Genomic DNA, 15,450 nt, shown 5'->3' with positions numbered 1-15,450 from the left:
CTTTTGGACTCTGTTGCAGCTTTAAAGTAAATGAAATATGGAAATGCTTATGCTAGTGTTATTTACTAACCAATTCATAAGTTTATCGGTTGTTATCAGAAAGTAATTCCATCAGCCTAGCAAATATAGTCACTTACTTCCTCAAATGTTATTAAGTACCTGCCCACACTGTAGCAGCTCCTAGGCCTGGAAGATACAGGTATCAGTAAGAATGACCCTACTGTCAGAGAATGAATAGTCCAGAGGGGTACAGAATAAAAATTAACTACAGAGTACAACAATATGAATGTACTTAATGCCACTGAACTGTACACTTAAAATGGTTAAAATGGTGAATTTTATGTTATATGTATTTTACTACAATAAGAAAAGATTAAAGCCAAATGAAATAAAGATAGCGAAGGAACTTCCCTGGTGGTCCAGTGGTTAGGACTCCACACTTCCACTGCAGGGGGCACAGGTTCAATACCTGGTTAGGGAACTAAGATCCCACATGCCGTGTGGTGCGGCCAAAAAAAAAAAAGATAGTGAAATAGATAATAACATTAAAAAAATTAATGGTAGGGAGTGAATGATGGACAGATTGGGACAGATGGACAAGGTGAAACTGGGAAGCACTGCAGAGTAGTAAGAGCATATATTTTGCTATCAGAATAGGTTTGAGTCCTGGCACCATCACTTACTACTGTGTTAACTTAGGAAGTGACTTCACCTATCTGAGCCAATTTCCTCATCTGTAGACTGTTGTGAGGATTCAATGAAATGATACACTTAGGGCAGTGAAAAGCGCTTAAGAGCCGCTATCAATATTAGTGAGAACACAGCAGCAACCATGGGGCCAGGGGCATGTGCAAGGGATAAGCATTCACCAGACAAACAGGGCTATTTGAGAAACATATGCAGAGGAAGCCACATGTAAAAGGCATGAACAGAGAAAGTGAACAGTGTTACCTGGTAATGTGATTTGACTGGAGTCCCAGCCAGGGCCATATCATAAAGGGTTTTAACTGCCATACACGGGGAGTTTTTGGCTTTTATTCTATAGGCAACAGTCACTGAGTAAAGGAAATACATGGATACACCTAGGAAGTGTGTCAATACCAGCCCAACTCTGACTAACTTCAATATAGTGGTTCTAAAATTTCAACCAGGTAACTATAAGCATAAGGGTTAAAGGGATGGGAGGAAAGCGCTCTGAGAGGGTAGACAAGATACACATGGCAAACCATCCACAGCTCCTGAAATTCTAGGAACTCTTCCCATTTTTCAGGGCCCCTCCCAACTCCATCTCCTATACTGCTTTTGGTACAAAGAATGGCTTAGGTAGCGGCTGAAAAGAAATGTAGCTTTTTTTTTTTTTTTTTGGTAACAAACATTAGTTAGCCAAACCATGGCCTGCCTTACAGTCCAGTCTGCAGCCTACAATTTAGCCCCAGACCCAAGCAAATACAGAAACACTTTTCTTTAGATTGGCTGAGCATTAAATTCACATCTGCCTCTTTCCTTTCTATCCAGTGAGTGGGATGCCACTTGTGCCATTAGCTTTTGTTTCTCACAGGCAACCTGATAAACTATACTTCAGGAATAACAGAAAATGCTTTTGAATACAGAGACAGCACAAGTCCGCACAGCAAAAGCTGGCTGGCAGAACAAGTCATATTTCCCTTTCTCCACCTACAGATGTCAAGGCCACATTTTAAAAACTGCAACAAAAACAAAGCCCTTTCCCTAATGTCATTTTTTTAACATGAAGTCTTAGGGGCAGAAAAAAAGAGTGGGGGGAGGAGAAGCCAAGGATTCTCAATTATATAACCTATTGTGCCCACATATTTGCTCAGCTTAAATGCTGCTTACAAGAAGTGTCTACATTTCTATGGAAACATTAATAAGTTCCATCTGATCAACCTACATCACCTTTCATACAGTTTTTCAGCCTTCTAGCTTTGTAACGGCAGCCTTGAAACCATACTGAAGGCAGAAAAACCAGCTCAAGATTATGACATTTCAATTTTAAGATATTTTAAAAAATAAAAGCAGTACAAAGCTTCAAGGCTGTGGCTAGAGAATCAGAAGGTGAAAACAGTTTAGGAAGGCAATTCGGTTTGATGAGTCAGAGGTCATTAGTGTTTCTATGGAAATATAGTACAGGCATTTCTCAGAAAACTGCATGTACTGATGAGCCTCTGACATTTTTCATTTACAATTCCTGGATCTCTGTAGTAACAAAAGAGATTGTTGATAATTCTCCATTCAGCTTGGAGGTTAAAGAAATTTCAAAATGCACACATACAATAAAATGTATAAAATAATCTCTCAGCTGCCATTTATTGAATCTTTACTATAGGCCTGGCATTGGCGTGATGCTTTACACGAATTCTTCCTTTCTCCATCTTATAGGTTTAAACAGATTATTGTATTCTGTTACATGGAAAGAGCCACAAAAGTCAAAACAAGAGAACTTCTCTTCAGAGCAGTTGGGCTAATAAAACCCCACCTTTGCAAGGTACATGCTTTTCAACAGCTAGATGGGAACTTGACGTTATTTCAAAAAACAAACCCTGACATTCCCACAAAAGCAGGGCTTCAGAGTCCAAGAAAAAAACACCACACCTTAGATGAGTCCATTATTAACGTCCTCTTGAATAATCCAAGATAATCAGAAGCAGCTAGAGTAACTTCACTAACCAGATCAAACCGAAGTATAAAACTTTACATGAATGAATGAATGCAATATTGTAATTAAACAAGAACTAGGTTGTTTTGGAAAAATATATGTTACTCCCAGCAGGAGTAGGGAGAGTGAAGGAGATTTTTTTTTGCTCATTGTCATTTCAAAGACTAACTGAAGAAGAGTCCTACAGACAAAGGAGTTTGTTTGACCGTGGTCACAGAGCTTTCGAGGTCATTTCAGAACCATCTGCTGAGGATGATTTTTTTTCCTCCATTCAACTTTTCTGATTGAAAATATATTGTTTTTATAAACAGAAACATGCACATTTTAAAAATCCTAAGAACAATGAAAAATATTTTTAAAAAGTATATATATGTATAACTGAATCACTTTGCTGTATAGCAGTAATTAACACAACATTGTAAAGCAACTTTGCTTCAATAAAAAAGAAAAAGCCTAAGAACAAAATGATTCACCTTAACTCTCTAAAACTGACCAGTTCAACTGAAGGGAAAAAAAAAAACCTCCCAAACATTCTCTAAGTGACTTTTAAAGTACTTCTTATTAGAAACATAATTCTGGGCACTAATCTTTCTGACACACTAGTTAACCATTAAGGCTAAAGCTCAGTACCATCTCTCATGTCTCAGCTTTAGAAATCCATTGTGTGGCAACAAAAAGATACAACATCTTTAAACTTGCACCCCAGAATCTTTCAAATATGAAGCAAAGCTAGTTGCTAGTTAACCAATCTATGAAATAACCCCAAAAGAAATTTTTTTTAACTATTTGAACTGGAGTCAAGATAGAAGAGCAAAAACCAACATATGTTTAGAGCACCACATAAATGCAAAAGACACTCCACAAACAGGATTAAGGGTGAAAAACTCCTGCTGCTTATTATTATTTTTTTTTTTTTGCGGTACGTGGGCCTCTCACTGCTGTGGCCTCTCCCGTTGCGGAGCACAGGCTCCGGACGCGCAAGCTCAGCGGCCACGGCTCATGGGCCCAGCCGCTCAGCGGCATGTGGGATCCTCCCGGACCGGGGCACGAACCCGCATCCCCTGCATCGGCAGGCGGACTCTCAACCACTGCGCCACCAGGGAAGCCCCTTCTGCTTCTTATATGCTACACTTTCCTACGTTCTAAAATTAAACTCAATAAATATTTACCTAGCATTTTCAATATAGGGCACTATGCTAAGTTAAAAGGGATACAAAGATGAATAAAGCTGGCTACCCCTAGATTCTTACAATCCTTTTCCCCACTGGTAACCACTAGTTTGTTCTCTATATCTGTGAGTCTGCTTCTTTGTTATATTCACTAGTTTGTTCTATTTTTTTTAGATTCCACATATAAGTGATATCATACAACACTCTGTATTTGTCTTCCTCTGTCTGACTTATTTCAATTAGCATAATAACCTCCAAGCCCATCCATGTTGCTGCAAACAGCAAAATTTCATTCTTTCTAATGGTTGAGTAGTATTCCATTGTATGTATATTACCACATCATCTTTAGCCATTCATCTGTTGACAGACACTTAGGTAGCTTCCATATCTTGGCAATTGTAAATAATGTTGCCATTAACATTGGGGTGTATGTATATTTTCGAATTAGTGTTTCTGGTTTTTTTGGATATATAGCTAGGAGTCGAACTGCTGGGTCATATGGTAGTTCTATTTTTAGTTTTTTGAGAAACCTCCATACTGTTTTCCATAGTGGCTACACCAGTTTACACTCCCACCAATAGTGTACAAGGGTACCCTTTTCGCCACATCCTCACCAACATTTGTTATTTGTGTTCTTTTTGATGACAGCCATCCTGACAAGTGTGAGATGATGCTTCATTGTAGTTTTGATTTGCATTTCCCCGATGATTAGCGATGTTGAGCATCTTCTCATGCGCCTGTTGGCTGGCTCCCGATTTTCAGCATGTTTAGCAAGGCATGGAAGGCCTTAAATCATAGAAATAGGGAACTCCCTGGCAGTCCAGTGGTTAAGACTCCAAGCTTTCACTGCCGAGGGCCCAGGTCTGATCCCTGGTCGGGGAACTGAGATCCCACAGGCCACGTGGCACCGCCAAAAAAAAAAAAAAAAAAAACAAACCATAGAAATAAGCAAGTCCAACATTTGAAAAGCTACTTTTTAGAACCTTCTTTTCCTTGACTCATCATGAAGTTTGGAAAGGGTAAAACATCAATTCCTATTTCCAAACTCTTAACTCTTTATACAGAGATAAAAACGTCTATACCAACTCTGATGTTAAAGCAATTTCCTAATGTTGAGACATCAATAAAGTGATACACCAGGGAGGCAAGACACCTGAACACTAGCCTTACTCTGGTACTAATAAGCCATTTGTGTGATGCTAAGGGATCTATTCCCTCTGTGCTCCATTTTCTCTTCAGTAAAAGGAGAAAGTCTGGCCAATTTTCTTAGTATTTTTTCAGCTCTAAAGTCTATGAATTTTTCAAAAGTTGGCAGTTGTGTATACTAGGGGATACAGAGGATATAACGTTAACACTTGAGGAACCCTTAAGAGGTTGCCAAGATTCTTAGATTTTTTTTTTTTTTTTTTAACTAGAAGAAACCTTATAAACCATCCCTAATCTCTTCCATCGCACTCTAGCCCCCATTTTACAGAAGGGAGAAACTGTGTAAAGGGAGTAATATCTGTAATATCTCTCTGATTTAAACAATTTGGCTTTGGCATTTTCCTAAAGGCTTTGGCATTTTCCCAATCTAAAAATGGCAACAATAATAGTATGTACATGTCACAGGGCTCCGGAGAGGATTAAATGAAATGAAAGAAAATTTAAAGCACTCAAGAGAGCACCTGGTACATAGTACATGTTTAGTAAAAGTTAGCCATTTTTTTTTTTTTTTTAGATGGACCAGTTATTCAATTAGGTTCTTTGTAAGAAGTTTAGAACACTATTTTGTGAGGATAAATTCCATTTGTAAGGGCAAACACAGAGCGGAGGTAGCCCTGGAGGTGAGGAGCAGCTTTGATTCTTCATAGAATTTGTGAGTCCACAGCTTTCTGATCAACCTTGCGCTGCTCTGTAATCTCATGTTTCTCTCTCTGTGGGTCGAAGATCTCACCTTCCGGGTGCTTGGGCTTACACAGCTTCTTCTTCTTGAAGTAAGCATCAGTGAGATGTTCCAGGATTTTTCACACCACTGATATCAATTTTGGTAGAGGTGGCAATGACAAATTTCTGGTGTGTTCTGCGGAGAACTCGATTGAGGGACAGAGGCCCAGTCACAAGTAGCAAGCCACTGCTCAGATGCTTCAGAAAGATGACCCTCTTGCCTCCGTGGCGCCCAGTGAGGCAGATCAGAATGGACCCAGGAGTGATGCCAGCACGCAGTTTTCTCACATGTTTACTGAAGGGTTTTTTGCCATGACTTAACAGCTTTCCAGGCACATTTTCAGTAGGATAATACCTAGGCGTTTTGTGAAGTTAACCACTCGGGTACCACCATTCTTGTCACCACCAACTGGTTTTGTGACAGTAGCAAGGACCATCACCTTCTTTTTCTTTTCAACCTTGGATTTAGCTGCTGAATACTTCATCTTGTACAAGGCCTTTCTGGAATACATAACCAATCAGGAATACTGGCCAATTCCTCTGACCAAGACAGGGTTTCAGCTGCACTGGGGCTTCCCCTTCTTAACCTTTTTAACCCTGTCACCAGCATCAGCCTTTTTTTTTTTCTTTTAATTTTTATCGGAGTATGGTTGCTTTACAATGTTGTGTTAGCCTCCACTGCACAACAAAATGAAACAGCCATACACACACAGATATCCCCTCCCTTTTGGACTTCCCTCCCATTTAGGTTACCACAGTACATTAGGTAGAGTTCCCTGAGCTACACAGTATGTTCCCATCAGTTGTCTAATTTATACATAGTATCAATAATGTATACGTGTCAATCCCAGTCTCCCAGTTCCTCTCACCCCACCCCTTTCCCCCTTGGTATCCATACATTTGTTGTCTACACATCAGCCTTCTTGGCTTCACATTTTTTTCTCTTTAGTATCTGGCTTCTCAGCTTTTTCACTGCCATCTTGTAAGATGGGAAAATAGAGTTAGCCATTATTATCATAGTTGGGAAAGTCATTCTGATCTTCACCCTCCAAGCCACAAATATAAGTATACTTGTGAAATAGACTTCTTGATTAAAAAATATAAACCACTTTGCAGCAGCTCTAGGGAAACTGTTCCACTCTGTGCACACATAGAGAATAGGATCTTTTATTAAGTCATCACTCAGTGCTATTATTGAGATGTTGGCTTCTTGATGAAGCTATAGCATTCATGTGAAAACTGACCTCTGGGTCAACCATTCAGATCTCAGATCACCAGACCAATGAAATAAATGTCTGGGGCATGTTTGAGAGCTACAGATACTAGTCTACCCTGCCCAACTAAAATCATACTCTACTTGTATAATACATGCATCCTTTTAACTTTTGATACCTGTTATAAGGTCTGTCAGCTTAGGGGTAAAGTTCATCTTCTAACAGTATCATGCATTAGCATTAGCACAAACATAATGTAACATTCTTACTTCCAAACATGTATCTCAAAACTAAGTGAAATACCAAAAATGTCACGCTCCCAGAGTGGGGAACCGTTACTTGGTATACAGCACTTCTGATCTGACTTTAGCAATCCAGTTTCTGCATATGCTTCACATTCCTGAATAAGTCAAAGTGACCATATTTTTAGAATATTAGCTAATGATGTCAAGATGAGAAGAGAGTACTCATAAGGTCAACAAGGCAGACTGAAATACAAGCTGACCTGGAAACTGAAGTTGTGTAGACATACTGGTTGCTTACAGTCACTACCATGTTACAGTCTTCGTGTTTTCAGTTCACGATATTCTTTTTTTTTTTTTTTTTTTGCTGTACACGGGCCTCTCACCGCTGCGGCCCCTCCCACTGCGGAGCACAGGCTCCGGATGCACAGGCTCAGCGGCCATGGCTCACGCGCCCAGCCGCTCTGCGTCATGTGGGATCTTCCCGGACTGAGGCACGAACCCATGTCCCCTGCATTGGCAGGCGGACTCTCAATCACTGCGCCACCAGGGAAGCCCACGATATTCATTTTTTAACTTGTTCCACATAGTATTAAGTAGCCTAATGTTATTTTGCTTTATTTCCTAAAAGCCATTAAGTATTACAATTCCTTCCCATTCCACACAGAGATCTATTTCTGTGTCACACGCCCAGGGCCAGCACTGCCTCCCTGTTTGCAAGGACATGTCCTAAATCCCACAACAGCATTCTTCTCCAACACCACTAATTGGTTTTGGACTTCATTCTTTTCCTTGGAAACACAAAAAGGTATCTTTTAAAAAAAAAATGGTCAGGGACTTCCCTGGTGGCGCGGGGGTTAAGAATCCACCTGCCAATGCAGGGGACACGGGTTCGAGCCCTGGTCCAGGAAGATCCCACATGCCGTGAAGCAACTAAGCCCCTGCGCCACAACTACTGAGCCGAGCCTGCGCTCTAGCGCCCGTGAGCTACAACTTACTGAGTCCGCGTGCCTAGAGCCCGCGCTCCGCAACAAGAGAAGCCACCGCGATGAGAAGCACGCGCACCACAACAAAGAGTAGACCCCGCTCGATGCAACTAGAGAAAGTCCACATGCAGCAATGAAGACCCAATGCAACCAAAAATAAATAAGTAAATAAAAATAAAATAAATTTTTAAATGGCCAGTTTAAAAAAAAAGTTAAGAATTTAAACAAGCAATTTTCAAGGGGCACAACTGTCCCCATGACTAAAAATGGAGGTGGCATTAACTCTGAAGTTTGGTTTTAATTTTTGCATCTGCCATTAAAGCAATGTCTTCTAAACACTAGACTCCTTAAGGTACAAATGGCCCTTAGGATCCTCCTCTAGATAGAGCATATGAGCTAGATAATAAAATTTCAAACCCTTGTTCTAAAGTCTCCATTACTTCATACCAGGGCATGCTGACAAATTTTACCCTGGGATAAGCTCTGGGTTGAAACCCTGGGTTCAAAGTGTCAAAGAACAGTGAATCATATATTTTAGCTTATGCCAAGTACTAGAAAAATTTTATTAACGTATCAATTATACCAAGTTTGACCTGCCATACACTACACCAGTCTGGCCTCTGGGATTAGAAACCTATTAGGAATAGGTTTCACAAGATGATTTATCAAGAATCCACAGTAAATGTTCAAAGATATAACCTAGCACAGACAAAGTACAACATAGTAGACAGGAAAATCAATTCATGGGGACTTCCCTGGTAGCGCAGTGGTTAAGAATCTGCCTGCCAACACAGGGGACACGGGTTCAAGCCCTGGTCCGGGAAGATCCCACATGCCGCGTAGCAGCTAAGCCCGTGCACCACAACTACTGAGCCTGCGCTCTAGAGCCCGCAGGCCACAACTACTGAGCCCTCATGCCACGACTACTGAGGCCTGCGTGCCTAGAGCCCGTGCTCTGCAACAGGAGAAGCCACCGCAATGAGAAGCACGTGCACCGCAAGGAAGAGTAGCCCCCACTCACCACAACTAGAGAAAGCCCACGCGCAGCAACGAAGACCCAGTGCAGCCAAAAATAAATTAAATAAATAAATTTATGTTTTAAAAAAAGATTTCTGCCAAATTAAGATCGATAGTTAGCACAGCAGCATTTTCAAGAATGTTCAATTTGTCTCTATCCCAGCTCTCTGCTGCTCCTGCAGCTGGAAAAAGCCAGGGCAGAGAGGGGACCTCTGCTGGTGGAAAGATACAGTCTGCTCTGGGCTGCAGGTAATGGGGGAAAAGATGGGGTACAGGAAAAGGGAGAGAAGAAAAGGGCAAAAAATGACAGGGTAGCAATTTAGAAGAAGGAAACTGACAACAAATTCTGTAAGTTCTACAAATTGATTTTTGTTGAATTGAATACTGGGTAAAGTGGATATTTGGCAAACCAGTTTCAATGACTTGGATTTCGGTGAACTGGCTTGCTTACCCAAGAAGTAGGTATATTAACGTTACTTACAGATAAGGAAATTGAGAAATGTTAAATAACCTTCGTACAGTAACACAGCTACACTCCAGGTTCTTCACACACTACATCAATTCATTCTCCAGTAACTTGTGTGGTGATTCTACATCCTTTCAGCACCACTACCCTCCAAAAAAAATCAAAAAAGTAGGAGAGACAGGCTTTAAACCCAGGTCCAACTAGAGCTCATGCCTTAACACACCTAGTTAATCACTACATCATAATAATAGTTCTCTGAAATAATTTTAAATTGCCACCCATACCAATGCAGTTTGTCTACCATACTACAATAACTATTTATTCTACCCTCTTCTGCAAAAATTAGTATCTGCTGTTCAGAGGTTGAGTGGCACTGCTGCTGCCAGACTAAACTAGAATACTTTCAAGGCAAAAGTCAAGATTGTAGAGACATTATTACTTTATTTAGGCTGGACAACCTTATTACTCATGATTTTAGATCAAATTTTGCACAACTGAAATTGCTTGAGAACCCGTACTACCATCTTTAGGGATACCACACTGACAATCCCTGATGTGTGTGTACATATACACACATACACATACACACAAACACACAGGTATATAGTTTTATGATCAATTATTTTGGTCAAAGTGTAGGCTAGCCTCATTAAGTAAATGTAAAAACTAAAATAATCCTAAAGTCTACACAATCTATATAAGACATTAGTGCTTGCTCCAACTGTTTGCCTTACTACTGGGGTCTTCAGGGATTTATCACATTTATGATGCTAAGAGAAATGTCTTATCTCACCTACTGACACATAAAACTTGACTTTTCTTGTAGCAACATGTTCAACTTTCCTCCTATCAATAAGATAGTAGTTCAAGGCTCTCTAAACAACTGAAAATATATTTTGCTCTTTTTGGTAAGCAGAAAAATTCTCTACTCATAGATCTTATGATACAGCCCAAATATAAAGCATTTTTGCCTCAGCATAATCAGGAACTTTTACTAACAAAGTTCCCACTCCTGTAAAATATTTTAAGAATGAATTAAACTGTTACTTTTAAAAGGCATTAAACATTTATTCTGATTTTGAACACTGGGTTCAAAAATCTCTTTATGTTAAGATGGAGAAAAGAAAGATCTTTTAAGCAAACTGACACTTTGAAAAACATCACCCTACCTTAAACCTCTTCAAATATATATTTCAAATGCTTAACGAAGAAATGACAAAGCTAATTTTTTTTGGTCCATTCCAGGCTTCTCTTCTGCACTTTAAAAGTGCCTCTTATTATTTCTGATCTTCAACGTATACCCAAGGCTACCCTTAATGTTTTAGCAAATAGAATATGATTCTTCCTAACCTCTTGTGAAAACAACAAGGACTATAAATTTAACTCAAGACAGCTTTTGTCCTTCAGTTAGATTCAAGGTCATCTCAAGGCTTTTAATTACTAACCAGGATTTGAGAGGGTCTGCAATTGGTATAGTCGAGGGAAAGAGCAGCTGGCTTATTCACTTTCTTATTAAAGAGCCTTATAAAAACTGTGTCTTGGCAAATTGCAAACTCTCTTACCACCAGTGGTGAACACAAAGAAGCAGAGCAAATGATCTTCAAACATTTGTGTTTACTCTCAATCAACCTCAACTTTTAAAATTACTAGAAGACTCTTAAATCTTAATTTCAGCAAGTATGATTTATGATTTAATTCAAAATTTGTAGATAGCCAGACTCTGAAAATATGTTTCCATTCTGAAACCAGCCCTGTTAAAAATTATGAATGCCCTTCAAATTAGCATAAAATTTATTTAGGTTTTTCACTATCAAACCCTGTGCAGGGTCAGTGTTTCAGCCACTGAGGAAGCCATGCAGATTATGCAGATATCTAAAGGAATGTAAGTTTAACTTCTCTCTCCATGTACTTAATTTCCAATCAAATTCAGTTTTAAGTTTCAGGACATATTCAAGACTTTGAGGAAGCTGATATAGTTGTATTTGAAGACAGAGAGACACCCCCCCACCCCAATCCATCCTCCTGAAATTTTCAGAGTCAACCAGAGAAGGCTCCAGAGTGTCTTTGTGACCCATTCACCCATGATCTATAAGAAAAAGAAGGCAGCCTCAGAAGGGTCCTTAAGCACTGCTCTGACCAGGCTGGAGATACTGGGGTGGGGGATAGAAGGCAATGTGCATGGGGGGCCTGGTGCCAGAAATCTAAAAGATTCAGAGGACAAAAGGCATTGGGAATGACTTCACATATCCCTCCATAACATAAGAACAGAGGAAATAGCCTACCAGTGTCTCAATTCTATCTCAAGCATGAGGCATTTATTAAAAAAATAGTAATAAGTCCTAGATGTTAGTATACAAGATATCTTAGTGTAAATTAAACTGGTTGTTGGCGATGGTACACGGAGGTAGATACATACTTCTAAAAATTTATCCCCCCAAAAATAAGCCAAAATAAAAGAAAGCACAAGATAGTCTGAGCAGTATTGTTATACCAGTGAGAAACTAAAAACTATCTTAATGTCCAACAGTGAAAAACAATGGGCTGTCATATAGCTATTAAAAGTTTTAAATAAGTTAATGTTGAATCAGTAAAGTTTATAACATGAGAAAAAGGCTTAAAATTAAACAAAAAGCATAAAACATAACGGTATATACTGTATGATCAGAACAATACGCAAAAAAACTAGGATTTGAAGAGTCTAGAAGAAAACATAAGAAAATGCTAATAAAAGTTGCTTGGAGACAAGATTATACGTAATTTTCCCTTCAGTTTCCATATTTTCTACAGTGATTACACATTTCTAATTTTAAAATCATTAGATTCCTAAACAGCTCACACCTAAGGAACCTAAGGGCCACAGGCAATTCAAGCACAGAACTCAGAGATCACACCATTTAAAATCTAAATACAAGATAGAGCTAAATCCCTCCTGCTTGTATGCAAGCACTTCCAACTGTGTTGCCCAGGAAGCGTCCCTTAAACAACGCTCTAAACTTGCTTTCCAAACACAGCATTGGAGACACTGGGTATCCTTCAGCCAGAAGCCCTATCTATGCTCCTGAAACTAGCTTTGGAGAATAAATTTACAGTACTTCACACACTTCATACTACCCATAGATGCTCGGTAATTGTTTTTTTATTAATGGGCACACTATATGAAAAGCAAACTTACTTTGAAATATTTTTAAAAGGCTCACGGCAGATAGTGCATTTTATCTTCAAATGTTAAATGCATTTTTTCATCACAGTAGTACTTTCAGTAACTGCTCACCAGCAGTTAGCTCTGAATTCCAGCCAGCCCAACTATCTTTCAGATTTAATCTGTCAGCAAGTAAGGGAATATTTTTTTGTGGGAAAGCAATTGTAATTTCCCACATTAGGTGATTGATTAAGTTCTCTCCCCTAAAAGGCTGATTGGTTTCCTGGTGCCAGTAAAATGATTGATGAATATTTCAACTGCAGCTCCCTTGCTAACCCCCCTCCCCCCCTCCCCCATACATTGCCGCCCCTTTCCTGCTGGGTTCCCTTTTTCCAGACCAACAGCATTTAAGAAGGTTTTGCAATTTTCCTTAATGAATCCAAGTTCTCAAACTCAGAGCATTTGATCTTAAGAGGATAGGACTCTTCTCAATGCTGAATGAGTTTTGCAGATAAAAATTCCTTTACAAGGAATAAGAGAAAACTCTGAAATGAACTGTGGGTTTAACTCAATGAATGAAAATGTACTTACAAAAGAAAAGTGTGACATTGAGGGGGTGGGGTTATAAATGAGAAGAAAAGTGATCGTGTTAAAAAGAAAAAAACACAAATGAAAACTCTACACTGAATTTCGAGTTTACATTACAAATTGTCATAATATCATAACTTTAACTGCAAACATTTCTATGCGGTAGACCCAGAGAACAGAATTTACACGTAAATTATGTGATCCTACAGACTTTACAGCAGCCAGGTATTCTAAAATTTAAACAGGGAAACAAGGTATGGTAAGCATTAAGGAATGTTAAATATTGTTTGAGGGATTATTGAACAGTATCTGTAATCAAAATCATCCCAATGAATTTGGGCTGTGAGTACCATAGTTATTTGCTTTTGGCAGGGCTTTCCTAAATTGCAACTTCCTGTTTTACCCAATTCATTTCATCATAAAGCTGGAAAATTCCTTCAGGGATTATCTAATTTAGCTCCTTCATTTTATACGTGGACCCATGGAGACATGCCTTTATAAGAGAGCTAGAATGAGAATCCAGGCAAAACCTAGGCGCATCAACTATTTCCTGAGCCTCATACCTCCTCAAATAATGTAGTTGGCCTCCTCTCGCAAGTCCTTTCCTGCTCAAACTACATTGCTACCACGATCTATTAACCCCCACTGCCACATCAGTCTCACCATCTCCTTGCTAGGAAATCACTATCTATATTTTACAAACTTTAGACAACTGGTTCTTATATTTCCATTTTCAAAGGGTCACATCAACCTTAGATTTGTCCTCCTCTTTTTCATATAGCCAGCTTTTGTGTGGCAGAAATAAAAAAGGTATAGGGGACAAAGCTCATCTTTTTCCTAAACCACATTCCCCAACATAGTCAAGCAAACAGCCAGGGGTTTACTGGCCATCGCATCTTAATCTGGTGTATCTGGTCACTTTAGGTATAATGAGAGCTACATTTCCAAACAGAAATGTAGCTATATTCTGGTTCCAGGAGGGCCTGTCAAACCTTGGATTTAGCTTCAACACATGGCTTGACTTACATACTTGCCCCAATTTTCTGAAGTGACTGAAAAGCACATTCCCTTCCCTTATATTTTGCAGACTTTCTCTGACTACCAGCAAAGAACTCAGACTCAAAGGGCTCTGATTAAAGCAAAAGACTCAAGATTCCTGACCTGACCGCTTTCATTCGTCCATTCATTCAACATTCATGAAACACCAATTTCTTGTGTTTTTAGTGCTGACGCTACAGATACAAGATATGATATCCCTGCCTTGAATGGCTCAAAACCCCTTCTTTCCTTAGCACTCAAGGATTATCTCTGATTCTGCAAAATTATTTTCTGCTCAGTTGTTTTCTGGTTGGCTTATTAAAGCTAACATGAGAGAAAGAAAAAAAAATCACTTGCAACTCTAAGGGTGGATCTCTGTGACTCTCTAATATCGGGAGTTGAGTTCTGGGCCTCCTCAACAACTATAAATGGCCTGGATTCACAAGTGTCTGCTTTGAGGCAGACACTATGCTTGGCACTCTACAGACTTTGTCACAAGTCCTAATAACCCTACCCTCAATTTCAGAAACATTATAGTATGTGGGGAGAAGGAGTGGAAGGAGAGATTAAACCTAGGAAACAAATGATTAATGGTGTTACTAACTGTAAAATCTAGGGCTTAACCTCTGTGGGCTTCAGTTTTCACATCTGTAAAATGGAGATGATAATAGAACACCTACCTCATAGGGTTATGAGAATAAAGTGAGTTGATAAATGTAAGGTGCTAAGAATATTATATAATAACTATATAAATGTTAGCTATTATTATTCAATGAGAACACTAAAGTTCAAAGAAGTCAAGTGACAAAGTCACACAGTTGTGATCTTTGTTCTGCCACACTCCAGAGTCCCTGCTCTTTCCCTCTCACACTATCTAACCAAAATCCTTCCTCCTTTGCTGAGACTACTACTGCGACTTCCAAAAAAACAAAGCCCTCTGAATAGATATCAGTGGGGGATTCCCCCCACGTGGTTTATTATCCTGCTAAAA

General features: G+C 39.3%; 1 protein-coding gene and 1 pseudogene across 4 annotated transcripts in view; both read right to left on the bottom strand.

Moving 5' to 3' along the window:
• NR6A1 (nuclear receptor subfamily 6 group A member 1) overlaps window positions 1-15,450 on the bottom strand; it is a 204,239-nt gene that overhangs the window by 180,461 nt on the left and 8,328 nt on the right. The window lies entirely within an intron of this gene.
• On the bottom strand, window positions 5,601-6,483 carry LOC115854486 (large ribosomal subunit protein eL6 pseudogene; annotated as a pseudogene).

Source organism: Globicephala melas, chromosome 6 (genome assembly GCF_963455315.2).
Source record: "Globicephala melas chromosome 6, mGloMel1.2, whole genome shotgun sequence".
Lineage (NCBI taxonomy): Eukaryota > Metazoa > Chordata > Mammalia > Artiodactyla > Delphinidae > Globicephala > Globicephala melas.
Note: the sequence above shows the minus strand (reverse complement) of the source record. Positions and strands in the feature narration are given on the sequence as shown.